The 24,184-nt window shown below is 34.8% G+C and overlaps 1 protein-coding gene and 1 pseudogene across 2 annotated transcripts in view; one reads left to right on the top strand and one right to left on the bottom strand.

The window, feature by feature from the left end:
* FBXL17 (F-box and leucine rich repeat protein 17) overlaps positions 1-24,184 on the top strand; it is a 439,190-nt gene that overhangs the window by 84,294 nt on the left and 330,712 nt on the right. The window lies entirely within an intron of this gene.
* On the bottom strand, positions 22,309-22,427 carry LOC120591013 (uncharacterized; annotated as a pseudogene).

Below are 24,184 nucleotides of genomic sequence, written 5' to 3'. Positions count from 1 at the left end.
TCTTGACAGAGTGGCCTTTTGTAGAAGGTGTCCTGTGGAGCCTAGTGGCACAGTCTTCTTGGTCACCTGAGTTGAGGGCTGAAGGAGTGTCCCCTGTGTGGGTTGTATGTACCCTCCTGTTATAGTTGGGCCTTGACAACTGTTGGCATGTTAGTAGGTTTGGTTGACCCTCTGGCTGACTGTTTTTCATGGCTTACTGTGACGACAGCAGACATGCTGTTGTGCAGGGGCTGACCCACATAGCATTAATGGGGTTCTGGTGCCAGCCAAGGCTGCCTTCTGGATGTGTCATTTCTTGAGCTTGTTCAGTGGTGCTTTGGTGTGATCAGAAGCCAGCCATCAGGTGTCTTGGTTCTGTAGCCTCTTGGGAGAAACTCTGGTGTAGGCTAAGGTTAACTGCCACTTGTGCCAGGCTTGGGCTCCCTTGGTAAGAGCTACAATGTGATTTATGGTTAGTTGCTCCTTGTGTTGGACTTGAAGGTCCTCGGGAGTGTACATGTTTCAAACTGAGGCTGGCTGCCACTTGTTTCAGGTTTGGTATCCTTTGATGGGTACCATGATGTGAGCTGAGGCCAGATGCCATATGCGTTGACTTGTAGTGCTTAGTTGAAGCCATATTCCAGTCCAAGACTAACTATTGCTTATGCTGGGCTTGGGGCCACCTGGTGGGACTTACAGGCAAGTGAGACTGGTTCACTCCTTTTGCTGGGCTTGGGGCCACATGAAAGAGCTCCAAGACGTGCCAAGGCTGGCCACTGCTTGTTTGGGGTTTGTGGACCTTTGAGAGATTTTGGGAACATCCTCAGTGCAAGCTGAAGCTGGTCATTTGTGTGTAGGAGGCACTAGCAGAGGCTCCGGCCAGGCTGATGAGTTGGCTGGGGTGAGGTCTCAGAATCATCAGGGCTGGGCAAATGGTGTTAGCCAGGTTAATGGAGAGGACAGATTTGGTGCCTACCTGAGCCAGGCTGGCTGGATGAAAGGAGAGTTAAATAAAGGAACAGTGGTACCTGCCAGCACATTTATCCCCAGAAAGAGTTGCCCTCACTCCTACCCCTTCAGTCCTTCCCTGAAGTTACTCACTTTAGTTCCTTCACTTATGTCCCTGATGCTTTTTGAGCTGCTGCCCCTGTGCTGTAGCTGAGAATGAGTTTGTGAGTAAGTGAATTTGTGCATTGTCCTTTTAATTCCTGAAGCACCTCGGTCTCTAGTAGCCTTTTGTTCTTCTTGAATGCAATTCCCACTGGTTTTTCATAGCCAGAAGTAATGAGGACTTCTCTTCCTGGCACTGATACTCTGAGTTGGGGAGCCCGGAGTTGCACTGGGACCCTTCACTCCTCAGGGGAGACCTCTGTAGCTGAGATATCCCTCCCAATTTGTAATTGCAACACTGTCGCTGTTGGACCTGCCTGTTCTGTGTCTCCATCCTCCTGTCAGTCTCAACATAGCCTCTTCTTTAGATCCTTAATTATAGGTATTTTGTTCAGCTAGTCTTCAGGTGGTTTTCTATGATAGTTCTATAATTTAGTTGTAATTTTGATGTGATTGTGAGAGGAGGTGAGCACAGTGTTTAACCTACTTCGTTATCTTGACCAAAAGTCCTCTGTCTGGAGTATGGAGTTTGTATGTCATGTTCTTTCCACTTAAATCTGTGCTTTAATTGTTTTAAATGAAGTTGCATATGTGCAATGAATCTTTTATTTGGACTTTAGAAGTTTTAATATTCTGTGTATCATAGAAATATCTGTTAATTTTTAAATTGTGATACATTTAAACATACAGAAAGGCCAGATTAAACATATTCACATAATTAATATTTTTTTATATTTGAGATTGCTGAATGTTTTATTAATTTACAGGATATGATTTAAACACCATTTACAATAATAGACTTCAAAAATAAATGCCATAGACTAAATTCACCAAAATTTATGCATGACCTTTATGGGAAAAATTATACAACTTTATTGAAAGATGTAAGAGATAAGTAATTGGAGAGAAGTACTATGCTTTTGAATGGGAAAACATAAGAATAAAAGTTCTCCTAAAGTGAATCCATTATGTTCAATACAATTCTGATCAAAATCTCAAGTAGTATATTTTATAGCATTAGACAATCTGATTTTAAAATTGATATGGAAGAATAAAGGGCAAGAAGAGCTAAACAATTTTGAACAATTTGAGTAGACTCACCCCACCACATACCAAGATTTATACTCTGTCACATAAAGCATTAGTAAATTAACTAGTATGATAATGTCACAGGTAAACCAATTAATGGAATAGTCTGCCCCTCAGTCTTGTTTCCTAACTCTTCTGTGCGTACAACTAAATGCAAGCCAACTAAACTATACATACCAGCATTCATTCCCTTGGATTCCAGTACCGTGCCTTTGGTATTGCCATTCCCTATAGAATTCCCTTCATCCCTATCTGCTGTACTTCACTGACTCTAAGATGCATCATTATTTTATGTACCACTAAGAAAAAAAATGTTGCCAATTTAACTGACATATCATCATCCCTGGATACATTCTGTTTTAGACATGTTAAAACATGAAACTGTATGTCTTAGGATCTATGGAACATGGTATTTAAAATGTTTGTGTCTCCACAAAAACATTCCCTGATCTCTCTTATCTGAAAGTAAATTCTCTAGGAATTTGGATAGCATTTATTTGTGTCTTCTCATAAAAGTTACGGAGCAACAGGTGTGTACAGAGGCTTTCCCCCTCAGTTTTCCCTTTCTGAAGTTATATAACGTTTACAGTGATTCTAGTAGGATCGAGTTACCATAGATTGAGCACCTTCTGAACGTCATATGGTAATTGCTTTAAGGATATTATCTTGATCCTTAGGCAACACTGCAAAGCAATTATTTAAGTTTTATATAGGACACTTGAGCTTGTAGTTTTAAGAAACTTTCCCCCAAATACAAATGCAGAACCAAGATTGGAACCCCAGACTGTCTGACTTCAAAGCCATGACGCGTCATACCATACTGCACTTGCCTCTATGCTTCCCTATCCTGATTAAGCAATATGAGTGTAGAAACTATGTGTTTTGCATCTTTATATTCCCCCTACCTTATACATTCCGTAAACCTAGTGAGTGGTCAATGTCTGTCAACTGAGTTAAAGTAGAGGAGGAGGTCAGGGCACTTCTTCAAACCAATAATTCTTTAAGTATTTGTTCACTGTTTGTGGGACCAGCACAGGGCAGTTGTAATTGAGGCTTAGCTATTCTTTTGATATCAACTAATAGATCAAATAATAGATGCCACTTACTAATTCAATGAACTTTTGAACATTTTGGCAAAAAAAAAAATTTCTATTAGAATTTACATATTTGTTACAGGAAAACAGAAAAGTGAAGAAAAATAAAAGGAATAACAACATTTATCAAGAATATTCTATCTACCAAATATTTCATGTGTATTATCTCATTTAACTCACAAAAACAACAATATGGATACTATTGTTATCCCTATTTTACACATGAGAAAAGTGAGGCTAAGAGCTGGTAAATCATTTGCCCATTGTGTCATTGCTAGTAAATAGAAGAGTACCAGGTTGCCTAACAAAGTCTACACCCTTCCCTCTTTGTTTTGGTTTTCTGTTTCTACACCTGTATAAATGGCATCGATAGTGAATTTAACTGCAGTTTTCTTTTTTAATCCCAATATCCTTTTTGAGATTTTTATCACTATTGGTTCATGTAGCTCTGTTTCATTCAAAATTAAAAATTTCTGAGAAACCAGTAAGTTTGCATAGTTTAAAAAGTCAGACTATGTTAGTCTTAGAGTGAAAAATGGACCCGTTCCTCTATGCTTCTTGTCCTTCTCTACAGAGACACTGCTTTCAACTTTTTGTTGTTGTTCTCTCCCTTTTATTTACCTCTAGATTCTACCTTTCCAAATCTGACTTTCAATTTTAATTATATAACATCTTTCTTCTTTGAGAGAGAAGCATTTAGCATTTCTTCTCCTTTTCCCTCCACTATTTTGTTTTATTTTCTCTTCCCATCTTCTGGTATATTTATGTCACATTATTATGACTATGTGAACATTTACAACAGAGCTGTATAATGTACTTTGTTCACTTTTTTCCCTTGTGTAAATTTTTTGAGTTAATAATCCCCCCATTTGCTTAATTTTCTTTGTCCCAATTACCAGTTCTTACACAAAACTCTAAAAAATTCTTTTCAATGTGACTAAACTAATAACATAATTAATGCTTTTTTTCCCCCCCTTTGAGACATTCCTCTTGGAGCCCTAAGCCCTTCCTCTTTAATTTGGATTTTTTTGTCTCTTTTCTGTATGAGATCCCTTTTTCCTGGTTTCTTTGTTTTCCTTTTACTTGTTTTACTTTCTTAATTTTAATTTCTCCAGTAGTTTCTTGAGAAAGAATGCATGATAGTTACAATTTTCCCCTTGGCAAGTTTAAGATGATATTCTTCCCTAAATCCAATAAAAACTGATTTTTTTTTTTTCCAAACTGCCTAATAGTAAAAACAAATCTTTTTCTTGTTCTGTAGTTAAATAGTTTGGGAGGAAAAATAGAGTGAACTGTTAGCTTGTTGAAACTTTTCCCCTCCTACTTAGTGCTGTTGAAGATTTCAGGTTAGTTGAGTTTAATAAATGAAGAAATTCATGCAGATTTGAGAAGGCATAGTTAATATAACTTCTTAAATAAAAAGTAATGCTAATTGTAAAGCAGTGTCATTGCTCTGTTATCACTGATATAATGGCATTTATTTAAAATAATTTAGTTTAAATGAAAACATCTAAATTGTAGTGTTTAAAGCCAATTATAATCTAATTTCCATATAATGATGTCCAAGGTACAATCTAAATTTAGATTACATGAAAAAAAAGTCTTTTCTAATTGCCTATGGAGAAAAATTAACCAGAATATGATAGATGGTTTATCTTTTATGGTTTTTAAGTGGAAGCTTTCTTTTTCTGACATTGCAGAGAAGTCTTTTCATGTAAATAACCTCCCATAAATCATTTCAAAATGTCTAAATAAGGGCCTGAATAATAATTTTTTTCTTGAATAGTCTGCAAATGACATCTCAGTTATTAACTACTTTAGGATAATAAAAGCATTTTGCTAAAATTGAACTTCACTCAAAATTCATAACTTGTTTAGATTGGCATATGCTGTTTATAGTATTGTATTTAATTTGTTTGTTAGACACCTTTTTTTTTTGTTTTCTCAGTAAGGAATTTTATTGTTACTTAGCTTGTCAGACATCTTTATAAATAGGGGGATAAAAATCTTGGTGGTAGATGGCTGTGTTTTATACTGTGTATTATTGATCCATAAAGACTTACAATATATTATTCTAAGGTTGTCATTGCTAGAAAGGACCGAGGAAGAATTAAGAAACTACATTGACAGAAGTCATCATTTTAATGACAGGCAATTTAGCTTGAGGTAACTGAAGCAGGGAAAAACACAATCAATCATCACAGCAAGGATTTTCACAAATGTTTACCAGTCTATGATGAATATTGTGTAGATCATCAAGGTCATTTGATAACTTCTTTGAGAGTAATGTTTTCATATTCTAACAAAGCAATTCAAGTATTTTAAATAAACCACTATGTCCATTTCTTAAAGTTCTGTGGCACAATGAAACAGTGAAATATAAAGAATTAAAAAGTTGAGAAACATTTAAAAATCCAACTAATTCATTTCATTCTTGGAATTAGAAACGTTTTCTTCCTACTTATAGTTTCCTCAAGTATCTGGCTAAAGAATACATATAAAGGATAATTTAATATTGAATCACGTTTACTTTCTTGTTATTTGTTTTCAAGTTTTAATAGTGTTAAACACTTTATGTTTAACATCTCTTCAATTGTTTTGTTCTGATCACCTTGAAGGGGGAATCTACATGCTGTGTATAAATTCCCATCTACTCAGATTCTGCATTGGCTCTGGGACAGTAAATATGGAGGAGTGCAGAATTAGGAGATCAGCACCAGAGAAGAAAGTAAGGGTATGCATTGCAAACTGAGCATAGCCAAGGCTGCTTTTGGAATCACTGGTTGAGAAGGCCATGGAGTTTTAGGTTCAAATTTAGGTTCTGTCCTTTAATGGATGGGTGATCTAATCAAGAGATAAAATTTTCTGCAGAATGGAAATAATGATACTTTGCCCATGTGCTGTTTTTAAGGATTAATCTCACAACCTTTGTAGGGCATTATAGTTCTTGACACAAAATAGCACTTCAAAGATGCTAGTGCATTCGTCTTTATCTCTCCTGTCTAAGAGCAAAGGTAGTAAAACAGTTGATCTCTTTAGTGGCAATAGTGGTTGGTGGAAGGGAGGCATGGTTACTCTTTTACATTTCAATGAAAATATACTCAGAGTAAGTCACAGTAGGCTTAGCATAGGCCAGTGCCACCTGGAAGGTGAAAATTGTGGCTTTAAAAAAAATCGTTTTAATAGTTTCATATAACTATTTTGTTTTAAATTACTAATCCTCCTTTCCCCCAACTAAAACAACAAATAACCTGACCTGGCTATTTGACCAATTGGTTCGTTGGAGTTTTGTTGGAGTTTTACCTCAGTCAACTACTATATCTCTCATTGTAGTTTTATGTAGTAAAGGAAGTGTCCTTGCTATCTAATTTATGAGCTACACATTTATATTTTATTCAGCATTTATAGTAAGTAACCTTAAAGGTCATTAAATTATGTGTATATTTATAAATCATTAAATTACATATGTATTTTGAATTCTGAGTGTGTTGATAGTTATTTGTGGAGGCAGTGTTCATACTGCTGAAGGACTCTGGTTTGGGGGTTACACAGACCTGCACTTTAATTGTGAATCAGCCACTTCCCTTGTTTGGACTTGATCAGTTATTTAACCTTGCTACTCCTCAGTTTTCTTATATCCTAATTAGGATAATAATTGCACTTACATTTGTGGTTGCATGTTTAATTAAATAACATAATATTTGTGTCTTGAAAAACAAATAGAGAGTCAGCATGCTCTCTGATTTCAAATTATATTACAAACCTATAGTAATCAAAACATTATGGTATTGGCATAAAAGAGGCACCTAGGTCATTTGCCCATTAGGAACAAAATAGAGAACCCAGAAATAAACCCACTCATATGCAGTCAATTAATATATGACAAAAGAGCCAAGAATATACAATGGGAAAAGGACAGTCTTTTCAATAAAAATGGCGTTAGAGAAACAGAGTAGCCACATGCAGTGAAACTGGAGCACTTACACCATATACACAAATTAACTCAAAATGGATTGAAATCTTGAATGTAAGACGTGAAACCATAAAGCTCCTGAAGAAAGTGTAGGTGGTAAATTCCCTGACATTGGTCTTGGCACAATTTTTTGGATTTAACCCAAAAGCAAAGGCAACAGAAGCAAAAATAATCAAGTGGGACTATATCAAACTGAAAAGCTGTACAGCAAAGGAAACCACAAAAAGAAGTCAACCTACTGAATGAGAGAAAATATTTGCATATTATGTATCTGATAAGGGGTTAATATCCAAGTTATATCAAGAACTTATACAACTCACTAGCAAAAAACCAATTTGATAAAAAATGGGCAGAAGATGTGAATAGGCATTTTTCCAGCAAAGACATACAGAAGGCCAACAAGTACATGAAAAGGTGATCAACATCATCAATCATAAGGAAAATGCAAATCAAAACCACATGAGACATCACCTCACACCTGTTAGAATGGCTGTCATCAAAAACAAGACAGAAGAGGTGTTGGTGAGGATGTGGAGGGAACTCGTGCATTCTTGGTGAGGATGTAAAATGGTACAGCTGCTATGGAAAACAATATGGAGATTCCTCACGAAAATCAAAAATAGAAGCTCCACGTGATTCAGCAATTCCACTTCTGGGTATTTATCTAAAGGGAATGAAAACAATAACTAGAAAAGATGTATATGCCATGTGTTCATTGCAGCATTATTTACAGTGGCCATTCAATCCACTATGACCCTATGAAGTCCATGTTTCTTAGCCACATTTTATAGATGAAGAAACAGGCACAGAGCTTAATTTGCTCACGGTCATGTAGTAGGTGAGTGGGGTGGGGTGGTGCAAAAATCTATGTTCTGGAGATCTTTGAAGAGTTCTTAATTTATGCTTCCTCCTCACTGAGTCCTTATAAGGTTTTTTCCAATTGGGTTGAAGGAAATTAATGAAATATTAAGATGCCATAGACACATAGTGAGATCTTTCATTTATTAATGAGTCTCTGAGCATATTATAGTTGCCTCATAGTTATCTGTTGGCAGGTATATCCCAACTCATAAACCATGTACCAGTCCACAAATTTGTTCTTAAAAAGTTTGCTGTAAAAATCGTTTTCTTCAGGGTGGAGGCCCATCCTTCATAGTGTGTGAGTTGTAGCACCTTCCTATTTTTTCTTGAGTTTAAATCTGTGTTGTAATGAATAAAGAGACCTCATGGCTTGGCCAGGTGTCAGGGACTCACCAAGTATTTTAACCTGCTTTGTTCTTTGTGTATGTGTTCTTCTACCTCTTACCGGATTACTAAGTGAGTAGAGGAAGAACAGAAAAAGCTTAAGGGAGCCCAAAGTATATCATGGAGTAAGTCTCGGTTTGGAGCAACTTCTCTCCTTCATTTCAGTGTTCCTTACCTCAGTGGTGGTTCTTTTCTAGCCCAGTTTAGGGCCTGGAACTTAGGGCAGGAACTTTTTAATAAAAGTGTGATGAATAAGTATAAATCAGTGGATGAAATAAGTATTCTCTTTATTTTGTAGCTTTCTTTTTTCATCACAATCAAACAGATATTGGGTGTTAAATGGAAGGAGAAGCAGTTGCCACACATGAATGATGGGCATTTGTGGGCTCAATAGAGAAGATAGACCTTTTAACAGAAAACTTCAGTTATAGTGATTTATTTCAATGGTTCACTAGGGAAAGCTGTTATGATATCTACATGCTTTGCTTAGTTATAGGCATTGATTTTTATTACCCATATTCTTACCTGTTGCTATTCTTTTGAAATTTTTTGCCTTGTCCCTTTCACCAAATCATTTCCACTCACTGCTGGCCTGGATGTAATTATTGAGAAGGAAGGAACATGTACGCACAGCTGCGGGGTTCAGAGCTGGGGGGTGGGGAGAAAGAGGGAGACAGGGATGCTTATCAAGAAAAAAACTTTTAGGGGTGAATTTCAGCAGTCTATTCTTTATGTTTATGTGACTTTCCCCTTCTGATAATATTAAAAGGGAGTATGGGAGAAATAATTTAATAAAATATTGTTAGAACTTTATATAAACTTCGTACTAAGATAAGTTTTAAATGGCATTCTCAAGGTTTATGGTTAATGAATACTCTGTTTCCTTGGCATTAATAGATAAATTTCCTTGGGAAACTGTGGTTTTTAATTTTTTATTTATTTTTACTTTTTTTAGAGTCAAAGGTACGTTTATTAGAAAAGGTAACGCGCCACAGATAGAGTGTGATCTCCTCTCAGAGGCAGACAGTGAGAGGGGCCAGCTTGTAGTTTTTCAAACAATTAATCTAAAGTCGTACTCCTTTTTACTACAGTGACCGTTAAATGCATGACTTAGCTGCATTTGGAAATGTGCTGGGGAAGTACCCTCTTCTCAGCCTACCACTGGGATGGAGTGTGGAGAGGACCATCATTTTTTTGTAGGGTGTCTGCAGACACTGAGAGTTTTTCAATATTTAAGGTTCACTTTTCATTCTTAAGAGCTTCTACTATTTTCTTAGAGTCTACCCCTTTATGTGCTAACATGTCTGGCTGGCATTCCTCCTTTTCACCTCTGGTAGATGTCTTCTAGATGCATGGAAGTTCTTTACTTCTCTAATGTCTTTAATCTACATGTTTGAAAACTTAGTTTCAGAGTTGCTGAGGAGACCTTTTAGCTTTGGATACTCGCTGCTACAGCTTTTTTATTTTTTTGCCAGGACCTACCTACTCTCACATTGAGGAGGCTACTTTTACACTGGTATTTGTAGGAACAATAGGGGGAACACATTTATTTCATGGCAGTACCAAGGTTTTATTTAGTATTTCCGGTAATAAAGAAACTTGGTGGAAAAAACTCATTTCAAAGATTTCAGCTGACATTATGTATTCTTTGAGTATCTGTTTTGTGGTAATATTGTCTTAGATGCTAGAGATTCAAAGATAAGCGGTCCTTTTTATTTTAGTGGGGTCTGGGTGGTGGAAGAGAGGCAGGGAAGGTGAGGAGGAGATCCAGTACTCTTATCTTCATATTCTTGCCTCACCTCAGATTGCTGCAAGTACAGAGAATCAAAATTCTTTTGTGCACCAGCTTTACGATTATGTGGGGCCAGTGCTGATATGAAAAGTAAATAAAAAGGAATTTGGTGAGGGAGAGATGAATAGGCAGAGATTTTTAAGACAGTGAAATGATGGATACCTGTCATTATACACTGTCCAAACTCACAGAATGTACACCACCAAGAATGAGCCATAACAAACTACAGATCTGAGGTGACTATGATGTGTCAGTGTAGTTTCACCAGTTGTAACAAATGTACCAACCTGGTGAGGGATGTTGATAATGGGAGAGGCTGTGCATATGTGGGTCAGAGGAAATGTGAGTTATCTTTGTACCTGCCTTTCAATTTTGCTGTGAATCTGAAACTACTCTTAAAAAATAGTCTTCATAAAAAAATGAACGAATGCACACATTTCTTCATTTGTACCCAATATAACTCAGTTTGATGGAGTTAGTGCTATTGTGTACATTCTTTACATTAAATTCTTCAGATTATTTCTCTCTTGGATTAGCTTGTGATAATGGTGTCAGTACTTTTGCTCTGATTTCATGTAAGTTAAAGATTGAAAGCTTTCATAACAGTATAAGGAAATATACATTCCAATCTAATTCATATAATTTTAAAGTCTTTAATTAAAACCCTATTAAAAAGAGTTATAATATGTAAAAGTTGATATCAACCTTTTTCGAGTAATGCATATATATCTTTAAAGAAAACTAATTTTCCCCTTCTGTTGTTTTGTCAGAGGTTGAATTCTAGCTTTTTAGTTTGATACTTAAAAATAAATTCAACATAGTTCTGACCGAATGGTTTATCAGAGAAGGAGTGAAGAATCAGGCTTTCTCCAATGACTGAAGTATTGTGCCAAGTGTCTGATGCATCGCAGAAGAAAAACATGAGAATTTATATAATCTAAAGTTCTGGTCTTTTTCTGATAACGTTGAACCAGAGCCATTTCATAGTTACAGATTTGCCTTTAAAATTTATACTTTGAGATAAAATGCTTTGAAAGTAAAAAGAGGAAAGTGCTAGATAAAATTAGCTATAAAAGCCACAGTACACATGCACATGTGTAACCCCCCTGGCCCATTAAAATTGTTGCCTCTTTGGAATAAAATGAAAATAGAAATGTCATGTATTTATGATTTATTTATGAGCTGCTTATCCAGTTTATGAATCATCCAGGATTTCCCCCCATCAGCTGCCTACCTGTAAACTTCTGTTTTTTCTTTCTCATTACCCACTGTTAGAGGGCGGCATATGTCTCAGACACACAATAATTTAAATTAGCCAATTTTGTATCTTGTTAGCAGTTATCAAACTAAGAACCAAAATGAGTTGGGAATTATCTCTGGCATGTTGTTTTTGCCTTCCCTATTTAGAATTATAATGGATAAATAAATTGATTTTTTAATATTTTTAATAATTTAATTTAGAAAATGTATTTGAAACAAAAAAGACATGGTCATTGGCTTTTCATAATATCCTGGAGCTAGATCTCCACTCAAATGTTTCTTCCTCAGGTAGGCCTTGCCTAATAGAGCATCCCTAGTAATTTTTTATGCTGTTTTTCAACTTTATCTGTCTTCACGGGATTTATTTTATTTATTCATGCACTTGTCCACCCACCTGGTACTTATATCATCAAAGTAACTAAAAGAGTAATAAAATAATCAGGGTTCAAACATGAAAACAGAAAAAATTCTTTTTAATGTAGGCAAATCATTGACTAAAAATTTTAAATTATTCTATTGCTTTTTTAAAATAGAGTTTTGTGTTCTTGATAGTGTTAATTCATATACCAGTTTTAAAATATAGAACAAACTTATGGATCATAGATAAAAGAAATATGGCTTTGACTCTGTCAATAAAAATTGAAAATATATTTCCCAACTATTGCTATAGTTCTCTATGACTTTTTCTGTTTACTAATATTACATAGCACTGGGAAATGTAAACTAGAGAAGTAGAAAATAATTGATTTATTCATCTTTCATTGAAATTAGAATAATTGTAATTGGTACTTTCATACTAAGATCTGTTTCTAGTGAAGTTACTGTCATGGGTCAATAAAGTGGGTAAGGTTTAGAGAGCTGGTTTTATCTTTTTACTCAGCCTTGAACCTTTTTCACCAAATAAAGATCTATTTAGAAAGAGTTCCAGATGAAAATCTTGAATAGTTCCTAATTTACTTGAGTGTCAGAAAATTTTAACTTATTTTGAATTGAAATCCCTTTATTTTCATTTTAAGCCTGTTTATTTTTATAAAATTATAAACATTGAAACAGAGAGCTAGCATAGAGACAGGGACCATTTTGTTATCTTACTTTATATAATGATTCATAAAGTTGACTATGGTCATAATATTTTTGTCTACTGTCTTTACTACTTTAATTTAATTCAATCATTGGTTCTCTTCTTATCTTTTGATCATTTTGATCAGTTGGACAAAGCACTTTTGGATGTTTTGAGTGTTCTTAAATTGTAAAGACCAAATTGAGACAAGAATACCTATTGTCTTTTTTGACTCAATTGGGACCAAATGTGTTAATCGAAAAAAACAAGTGTTAATTGAAAAAAGGTGGAGAGATTCTTTAAAACAACACTCCACATTGAGTAATAAAATTTTCTTTCCATATTGGGTCATTTGTTCAAATGAAGATAATTTTCTCTTTCTCCTTAATTACGGTTTTTGAAGAATTAAGTGTCATGGACACTGGCAATCTGGTGAAGTGTATGGAAACTTTCTCAAGATAATGTTAAAATGTATACATGTGTGAAAATACATAGATGTGCTTTTTTGGTAATGTATTAAATAATTATATTGGTAATAACTCATAATTTTGTAATAGTGGTGAACATTAATGCTATTTCAAGATACCTTCAACAACTGTAATGTGATATAGAAATAACTGATTTCTATTGGTGACAACTACTATGGTTTATTGCCTATAAAAATAATTGAAGTGGGGATGGCTCCATAGTGTAGTGGTTATTAGCATATCTGCTTTACACGCAGAAGGTCCTGGCTTTGCGCCCCAGGTGGAGCCACAGACCATACACTGGGTGCACCAGGGGCGCCAGGCCTGGGTGCACACGTGAGCGTGTTGGGGGAGATGCCCTGCCCTCAGAGATCCAGTTCTTAAGGGGAAACGGCAACATCCATAGGTCAAAGGTGGAAGTGGGGGGTGGGGGAGTTAAAGAGGGGAAAAAAAATAATAATTGAAATAAGTGCTAAATAGAGGTGAGAGTAAAATGTAATAGAAGTTAGAGAAAGTAAATAAAGATTTCTGAATATAAAAGCATAATTATGTTCTCATCCAAATTTATGGATCTATTCAAGTTTATGGGCATATGATAAGGACCCTATAATTTATCTGACAACTTTGCTGAACTCTGTTATGAAAATTTGTTATTTTCTTCTAGGTGGATATTTAAATCATCTAAAAATAATGAATTTTTTCTCTTTGCAATCTTTACAGATTTTCTTTTCCATTTTATTTTGACCAGGACCTCTAGAACTGCATTTAAGTTTAGTACTGCTGATAGTCACCTTTCTTTTGTTCCTGATCTTAAAGAGAAATAAGATTCTACATTAAATATAGTGTTTCATGTTAGTTGTCGCTACACAGATATTCTTCGTTATCCAATACTACTTGTAGCCTGAGTGCAGATATTCACACAATTGATAGAGCAAGATGATCTCAATTAATTGGTTATATGTTTTTCATGCATTTTGGAGTGAGAGCTAAGATAGTGAGGAACATTGAAAACTGAAAATTTATTTGAAATTATTTTGTTACTGAATTTTACTAGCAGGTGTTCAGCTAAGCTCAGATGGAACAGCATACCTGTACAGCTATACCAACTTAAGGAAGTTTTCTTCCATTTTTAATTTAACGCTTTTTAAAAAAAAAATTCATAAATAGGCAATAAACTTAATCATATGCTTTTCCTGGATTAACTGAGCTAATTACGTGATGATTTTTAACTACCTTTGCATTGCCGAACACCTCATGACATCATTATGTATTATTATTTTTTAATATTATCTTAGATTCAGTTTTCTAAATCTAATATCTAATATTTGGAGGTTTTTGTCTCTATTTAATTCATAAGTGAAATGGGCCCAATTTTCTTATAATGTCTTTATAAGAAAGATTCCATTAATTAGCCTCCTAAAATAAGCTGAGAATTTTCATACTCTTCCTATTTGCTGGTACAACTTGTATTATAAAGCCATTAATGTTTCTTAAAAGTTAATTAAAACTCTATTGTGGACCTTGAGTTTTTTGAGAGGGGAGTTTTGACTACCATTTTAAATTATTTCATGCTTTATGGTATATTCAATATGGTATATTACTTGCTTGCTTGCTTTCTCTCTCTTTTTCTTAAAATATCTATTTAACATTGAATACTCTCCCTTTTCATTCTGTATCTTGCTTCTTTGTTCCAACCCTCTACCTCACCTTTGTCTTTGATGAAAGGTTTGTCAGTATTTGTCAATATTTTTCATCTTCAGAAAAGCTACCTTTGTTAATCTCTCATATTGCTTTTCATTTGATATTTTGTTGATTTCTACTCTTTATTATTTCTTACCTTCTTGTTCTTGTTAATATCATTTTCTTGTTTCTTGTTCTTGTTTAGGGGTTTTAGTTTAGCTTTGTTTTAGTTTGTTTTGTTGTAGCTTAGTTTGTAAGAATAACAAAGAAGATATTTGATAACTCTTATATCCTGTATATTTGCATTATCTTCCTGATTTTTTTTTTTTATTTGAGTTCTTTCTCTAAGAATGTTTTCAGTTTGGGTCTCGTGAGGCAAACCTTCTGTTCCCTGGTATGCGTGACTAATTTTTATTCTGCCCTTACCTTTGAGAAACAATTTGGCTTGATATAAAATTCTAGAGTCAAAATTATTTTCCTTCAATACTTAAAAATGTTACTGTATTGTATTGTATCCAGTATTGTCCCAAAGTTTATCTGCTTTCTCTATGGAAGCTTTAGTAATTAATCTTTTTTTTTTTAATCTAAAATTTAACCATAATGTGTCATGGTATAGTTTTCCTTATCTGTTCTGTTAGTGATCTCTTTCATTCTGAGATATTTCATCATTCTTTAGTTCTGGAATATTTATTTTAAGTATTCCTTCAAAGATTTACTTTGTCTCTTTCTCTGTCACCATCATTTTCCCTGAGACTCATTATCTGTACAGAGTTCACAAACCTACTTCCATTTGTTGGCTTCTCTTTCACATTGTCATATCTTATTCTTTCCTGTTACCTTTTAGGAAAGATCACAATCTGATTTTCTGTATCAATAATTAATCCTTTAGCTGTATCCATCCTGCTGTTTATTCCCTCTACTGTTTTTGTTTTACAGCTGTTATATTGTTATACCAATATTTTAATATTTTAAATTATTTAAAATCATTTTTTCTTTATGCTTCACATTGTTATGTCTTAGGTATATTGTGCTTATTTATTTATTTTTATTGTGCTTATTTAAAATTACTGGTACATCTATTCCAATAATTCTGATTCAGCAGAATACATAAAACTCCAAAAAAAAAAAAGAGACTCCAAATTTTTAATTGTTTAAGTTCAAGAATATGTGATATTGATATTAATATTAATGAAATGACTAGAGCAAGTCTGTGCAGTTCTCCAGCCAGGATTTCTGGGCATTGGGAGCTGAGAACCAAATCTTTCCTCATCCTAACTGTGGTTTGGTGCCCCCTAATGGCCATTGTCTCCTTTGGTTTAAATTGCCTTGGGCACAATTTAGTTTCCTTTGGTAAGCTCCAGCACAGCAGCAGTAGTGATAATTTCTGGTTAGTTGTCTCCCATTTTGTGAGCTTGATTAGAATGATTAGTCTAGTAGAAAGCTGGGAGTGTAGGAACCTACTCTTCCCCTCCCTGCTTCTAGAAATGGTATTGCCTGGCATGGCTTTGCCCTCCCTTTTACTTCCTGTCTCCCACCCTTTCCTCGCTCTTACCAATGGAAAGAGAAGTCAATGATTTATGTTTAGATTAGTATATTTATTTGATTGTGGATGTTCTTCATAGTTGACTAAGAGTCTAGATTTCCAGATCTGTTCTTATTCCCAGGACATAACTACTCTGTCTCTTAAGGAGAATTGAGTTAGGAAGGGCCAAAGTCAGCCTCTGGTCCTTGGTAATCTGGCACTTAACTCCAGGCACCACTGACTTCCTGTTGATCACTCACTGCCTCTTCTCCACCTAGTGGTTTTACCCGCGCCACACGAGAACCTGTAAGCTGCCTTGTATCACCCTGCTGACATTAACAGCTAGACCTCTGTGGTGTGGTGAAGGTGTATGCTTTACTCATCTCAGAGGAGTGGCAAGAATAGCCCTGGGAAGTTTTCCAACAGTGCGTTTCTTTGCAACCTAGGCTGCAGCACCCTACCTCCAGCATACATCATTTGCTTTTTGTTCACCTGCTTTTATTTTTCTTTATGTTCCTTAAAATACTCCTCTCCCTAAGCTACAATGTCTCCAGGATTGATTTTTGTGGAGGAAGCCAGTAGTAGAGTTTACCATTCCAATGGAGCAAGAAAATATACTACCTGACTGATAGGTAACTACAAGGCAAATTTCATCTAAGCCTAGGTTAAAAAACTATTAATCTCAAGTTGTTAAATGTAAAAAATTGTATTTTATTGCATTGCCTTCTACTGTTTAAATTTTGCTTTCATTAGCTATTGAAAAAAATTCCTAGGTATCCTTATATGATACTTCTGCTTTGGGAATTCTTTTTGCCTTTTGTATTTTTTTACAACTGATATCACATCTGTGACTCTGAGAAATCGAACATGCCTTGGAATTCTTAGGTGCTCTCATATTTTTTAGCAACATTTTTAAAAGCCTGTTTAAATATATTAATTGTATTTTTAACTGATTCTGTGTGGAGGAAACTGTAAGGCTCAGAGAGGTTGGGTTTGTTCGACACAATGACACAGCCAGTAACTGGCAGGCCACATTGTACACCCAGGACCAGCTGCGGTTCTAGGGCTCTGACTGCTACACTGCAGCTACCTTGGGAATAATTTTTTTACATCAGAATCCTCTGAATTCTTTGAAACTATTCTCAATTCTAGTTTTTCATTGTGAAATGAGTTTCACAGCATTTGCTGTTCAGAAACTTTTAAGTTAAGGATTTCCACAAACCTGCATAATCCATATTGATAGGAATTTTTGCTACATTGTACTGTATTTTTTTTTTTAAACCAACATGCTTGCTTTGTACCTGACTCCCTCCTAGATCAAACCTCTTCAATTCCTGATTCTCACAGCTTGAAGAACAGTGTTGTTTGTGTTTTCTTTTCTCCAATTCAAATTATGATGTGAAAATAGCTGCTAGCAGCCAAAGATTTATTGCTGGGTGGGGGAGGAGGAGGAAGCTACCACTTTTACATCACAGAAACTTCTTATTTAAATGGAAATTGTATAATTGCTTTCATTATGATCTGTAGACTGCCTTGGAAATACATAGGCTCTGGATATAACAGTACTATTTTTATATTTAATTTTCTTTTGGTTACTAGGATCTAATTTGTGTCATTGGAATTTCTTTTAAATCCTCTGTGTTACCACTTGCAGAATATATAGTTTTCCACCACCTAGATTATAGGATCCTAGAGTGTTTTAGCAGAAAGTTAAACATCATCTAGCCTGGCTTCCTTGATTATATCTGAACAAATGGAAAGATTAAGTGAATTGGCCAAAGCCTTCTCACAAATAAGGGTCCAAGACTCCCTAGAGCTCAGCTTTTCTGACTGCAACTCTAGTTCTTTACAGTATACTACCTAATCTCCTTAATGGATGGTAAACAGAAAGTTTGTATTTGAATCTGTTCTTGTGGGAATCGCAACATTATTTTTTTTCAACAACTGATCACTTCTTTGCTACCTTATTTCCCCCTCCAACATATGAAAGAGTAGAAAGAGGAAAAAAAGAGAGCTAACCTAATTAAGTTCCTTCTAAATTCTTGCTCTGTCTGTATTAGTCTGTTATACTAAATACCTAGATTGGACAACTTAAACAACAGAACCTTATTTTCTCAGGTTCTAGAGACTGGAAAGTCCAAGATCAAAATTCTGCAGAGTTCAGTTTCTGGTGATAGCGTTCTTCCTGGCTTTCAGAATGCCACTCTTGCTGTGTCTTTACATGGGGGCTGGGGGTGGGGGAGAAAGAAGTAGGTTCTTGGGGATGGAGAGAGAGACACACATAATGTCTTCCTTTTGTTTTAAGGCCCAAATCCTAATCTTATAAAGGGCCCAACCCTTATGACCTCGCTTAACCTTAGTTACTTCTTAAAGACTCTCCCTCCAGATATAATCAGCTGGGGTTAGGGCTTCAACATATGAATTTGGGGGGGGGGGCAAATTCAGACCATAGCATGCTCTGTGTGTCATAGCCCTGTGAAGTAGCCAGCATTCTTCTCAGCTGCTGACATGCCTGCTTGAGCATCCTTAATGTGATCTGTTGTCAAGGTCAAGGGATGACTAGTATGGATAGATGCAGATTGATATAAGCACAATTTCTTCTGCAACCTTTGGCAAAACGTATACGACCTCATAGGATTATTTCTAATTTCTTAATCCAGGCACAAACACGCCTTTTTTTTTCAAAAAATTATAATGTGTGTGATCTACTTAAGATCATTTCACCCATTAAGTTGCTGTTTAAATCTTTATGGAAAGCATTATCAGGCCATGATTGAATGTATGTGTACATATACTTTGGCATCAGAATTCCTAGATTTGAATCCGGGCTCTTCCACTTAGTATTTGTGAACTTGGACAGGATATTTGTCACTTGCCTTAGCTTCTCAAATGTACAGTGGACAAAATTACTTCATAGCTGCTGACATTCAGGATTAAAGGAGATAATGCCTGCTAAATAGTAAATATTCAGTTAATAATTATTATTAGTACTTCATTTGCTACTCTTTTTGGTCGTTGGAGTTCAGGTGACTTGCTAATTTACTCTCTGTACTAGCTCTAAAAATTCCTTTGTTAATTAGGGCCTTGAAAAGTTTCAGTTAATTCTATATCTTGTCTTATTAGAGTAAATGCTTATGGGCAATTTTATCCAGGTTTTTTATTATTCTTAAGTCATTCCAGTGGGTAGAGAAATCAGAAATCAAACTATGATATCCAAATAATACCTGTTTTTTAGATGAGGAACTGAGGTTCAAGGAAGTTAATAACTTGTTCAGTTAGTATAAGCCAGAATTCACTACCAGGTCTTTCTCCATATCTTGTGCTGTTTCTATTACACCATATTAAAACAATTTCATGCTTTTAAATGATACCTGATTAGTGTAAAGTTTTGTAATATCTGAAATATCTGTAACCCATATAAAGCCCAGGCAGTTTGTTACCTAGGCCTAATAGAATCCCATTCAGTGAAGGAAGAGGTTTGTAACTAAAAAACAATTTAAATATTTGTGTTGCTCTTGAAAATGCCAAAGGGCCACACAGTCATAATAAACATCAGAATTCTAAAAGATCTTCTGGCAAAGAATGTGGTATTGAATTCACGATATATTCTTAGAAAACTAATTGAAGAAAATACAAAACAACAGCAAATCCTTAAGATGTTTATTAACCTCAGATAAACAAAAAGTTGTGCAGAAAAGAAGTAACAGTATCTCACTACCCTGCTTAGCTCTGAATATTGTTTATATGGTCATAATTATGTAAGCATTAATTATAATATAACTAGGTAGGAAACATTGTATGTATATTAGATCTGGGGGTGGGGAGAGGAAATACAGCTCAACCCTTATTTTCATATTGAAATGATAATGCCTAAAACTTGAAATCAAGAAGTAGCAACATACACATGATATTTAGAGATATGGAAGTAAATTCCAAACTAATCATCTGAAAGAACCGAAAATGCATATTACTTCTTAGAAGAAGGAAATGGGAGAGGGAGAAGAGTCTGCTGTTTTTTAAAAAAGACAAACCTGAAGTTATTTGCTAATTCAAGTCAGATGTATATGTAATTTTAATAAAATGGAAGCTAAAAATAAAAAAAGCCTTAGCCCAATGATAAATATTTTGACTTTAACTTAGCTGATGCTTTGTTCGAATGTCAAGATAGCACTGATTATCTTTAGAAGACATCATACTTAATTAAGTTACCTAATATTAATTGAATGTCTGCAGTGTGCCAGGCATAGCGGAAGATGTAAATGTAAATTAGACAATAATGCTTCCTTTCAAGGAATTTGTGGTCTAGTCAGGAGATGAGATATATGTAAATAACCTAAAAGGAAGATAGTGCAAAATACCTGTCAGGTGATCAGGCTTTCCAGATGCCTTCTTGTTTCTGAGTTTTGCTTTAAGCCTTGAGTTAATAGTACAGCTAATATTTCTAGTGATCTTGGCCTCATTTATAAGTGGCAGAGTTGGCTTCATTCTAGATCTTAATCTGTTTTTCCAGTCTTGGTGATCTTTATCTTTTTCTCGTGGTTTGCTCTGCTCCGCATTTTTTGGATGGACTTTACCTAGGAAGATGCTTGTCCCAGTTGGAGAAATCTGGTAGGCAGGAACAGAATGTCTTTATCAGTAGCTTCATTTTTATTTCTAATTTTACTTTTACTTAGAACAAATGTTTCTTCTTTTGTCAACAAATGTTTTTTGAGTACCTGTGGTGGGGCAGAGGTAAAGGTACTGAAAAGTTGTTTATAATATTTGTATGAGATAGGAACCAGAAGCCCTCTCAGATTTCCTTCCAGTCTAGTCCTTTGGGTTGGTGGCTGTTCTGACTAGAAGAGTGAAAATTGAGGAATATGGTTTTACAGATGAGAAAACAGGCCTAGAGAGGTTTAGTGACTTATCTCAAGACAAAGAGCTGGCTATTTTCGGAGTCAACAGAGAAGCCAGTTTTCCAAGTTTTTGCTAAAATGTGTCCATATTTATCATATGCCTGGTTTTTTGCTAAGCACTTTTACATAGATTTCTACTTTATCACAATAGCTCTATGTTTTAGATGTTATTTATTGCCCATGCCCAATAACTAGATGAAAAGGATGGAATCTGGTTTTAGTAACATGTTTATATCTAAGTTTTCCTAAGTAATTTGTCTGTGGTATTGTTTATAAAAACCTTAGAAGAATTTGCATTATTTTGGATTTTAAGACATTCATTATCTGATTTTCAAACAATTTAAAGGAAAATAATGTGTGAAAATAAAGTTAACATTGTGCGGAAGTAAAGTAACGTGTCTTACATGTTAGAAATGACATCCTGGGCGATGGAACTAGATCATGTTATAGTTCTGGTCAGTCTTTCTGTGAACACAAACCCAGAGGACTCCTTAGGGTTGAGCCTAAATATGAGCCCAACACAGTTCTGTTATAGTCCCACAAACTAGGAAAACCTGTTGCTACTGAATTAAAAGTCAGTTATTGGTTTGCATAAAATAAAAACCAAAAGTACCCCAAATCTATCCTTTCTCTTTTATGAATATCCCCTTGAATCTGCCCAGATGTAGGGCTTAATGACGAAACATTGAAAATCATATTGGTTTCTAAGTTTATGATTTCATAAAGTGCTCCAAAAAAAGATTATAAGAACAATCAAATCAGAAAGTTAAAATCCATTTTATGGAGTATATGCAAATTAAGTCTTCAGGATACTGGAACATACTTTTTATTTATAAAATTATTATCTTATGCCACAATTATGTACTGTGTTAATGTTCTTCAGGGTTTGGGAAAAAAACATATTTTAGTATGCCAGAGAATAAACAAATGTATTTTGAGAGATATGTATATAAACCTTTCTTCAGGATTGATTAAATAATCTCTTTGATGGAGATAATACTCAACATGCTTTTCTATTAAGTTGTACAAGTCCTTTGTACACTCACTAAAGCCACACTAATTTTTTTTTTTTAGACGAGGCAACCCTTGGTTGACCTCACAGATTGTAAGGACCTTTTCAGTTTACAATCCCTTAGTTTTTATGCCTACAGAACCTGGTTTTTCTAGGTGGTCTCCCATCCAAGTACTAACCAGGCCCAATGCTGCTTAGCTTCTGAGATCAGACGGGATCGGGCATGTTCGGGGTAGCATGGCAGTAGACTAAATTATTTTTAATAACATAGATATGTGTATAAAATAGCATATTTAGTATGCAGGTTGCACAGTGCTCTATTGGAATAAATCTGTGACTGAGTAGAATATATGTAGTTGGTTCTGGGGAGGACATTAAGATTAACTTAAATATTGATACGGAATGATTTCCTGAAGGGCATAATTCAGTAACTCTGACAGCTTTACCAAGGAGAAAGCAGAGGGCAGGACTGTTCTTTGTCCTTACCGTTCTAATTTAGCTCACCTTTGTAGGGTAAAAAAATATTTTTATGAAATTATGGATTATCTTAAATTATTAAACATTACTTCTACAAATTAACATGTTGTATCTTTCCTTGGAATAGAATTAAATAGGAATCTGTCACTTTTTAATATTACACAATTAATGCCTGAGAAATTAGAGGTGTTTATGATTTACATTTTATCTTAGTGTTCAGTTCATCCCTTAGGAATAAGTGATGTCTTGATGATTATTTCAAATCCCTACTGGATCATAAAACTTAGTCAAATCACTGATTTAAATAATGGGGGACAGAGTTTCCTTTCTCTGTGGGTTTTGAATTAGGGAAGAAGCTATGTGTAGGCAGAGAATTTTGGAAATTGGTAATTGGTGTCTTATCCCCTCTGAAAAAACAGAGCATATATAATTTAGCTAAATCCAAGGGAATAATTGACTTAAATGTTGCAATTTTTTATAAGTTTATTCCTCTTTCTTTCTAGAAGCACAGTTTGCCATTTAAGAGCTATTTTACCAGTAAGTTTCTTTAATATCATGTAGCTTGAAAATTCCTTAAATTTGAAGTATTTATGCCATAATAAATTGTTTCTATGAGTTCTAAGCATGAATTTATCTAATGGTATCTATATTGTAGAAAAAGGCAATTCACACTTATTTCATGGATACTTCTCTACAAATTCTTAATTATTTGCCTAATTACTTTTCAAGTTCTATTTCTAGTTCTAATTTTCCCTAATCGTGCATGCTACATGTTAGAGCCAAGGGGGATGGGCCAGGTGGGGCCAGCTGTTGTTAACATCTGACATACTTTATTTTCTCTTATAAAGAAAACAAAAGGGAGAGAGAAAGGAATAGAATTTTATGAGTGATACTGGTAATGTGACATTGAAACAACCATTAGTGATAAGATAGTGCTTCTGCAATTCAAAGGCCTTTGGAGAGGTGGCACCTTACATTATGCTTTAACAAATATAAAAATATCAGTAAGGATTTAAAGTAATACATTTAATAGGCATGAATCATTTGAAGACAGTTTTCAAAGAACCATTCCACATGCTTAAATACAAGGAGTACCATTATAGAAAACCTGCTGAGGCACAGAAATGATGATTAAAAAAAAAAAAATACCTTTTTTTCCCTAGAATAAAATGTCCTTTCTGTAATTCTTCTGACCTCTCTTTAAAGGGAAATTTCATATACAGGTTGGGAAAGCTTTGCTTTTCTACATTAGCTTCAACAATTGCTTCGATCATGCAGTAACAACTTTAAATGTTTGTTCTCAGACTGTTTTATTGAGATAGTGATCTGTGTTTACTTGTTGAGCCGATTTATGATTATTGTTCTTTAGAATCTCTTAGAGCATCGATATAGAATCTAAGTTAGTCTTTTAGAAGATCCGAAGACTCTACTCAGGGGCCTCAGATTGTCGCATTAGATTATGCCTTTTCTAAGTCTACGAATGTAATGGATTCATCTGGATGATGGTCCAGATTTGCTATGCATAATGA

The sequence above is a fragment of the Pteropus medius genome, unplaced genomic scaffold (genome assembly GCF_902729225.1).
Source record: "Pteropus medius unplaced genomic scaffold, Ma_sr-lr_union100, whole genome shotgun sequence".
Taxonomy (NCBI): domain Eukaryota; kingdom Metazoa; phylum Chordata; class Mammalia; order Chiroptera; family Pteropodidae; genus Pteropus; species Pteropus medius.
The sequence above is the reverse complement of the archived record's forward strand: the minus strand, read 5'-3'. Positions and strand labels throughout refer to the sequence as shown.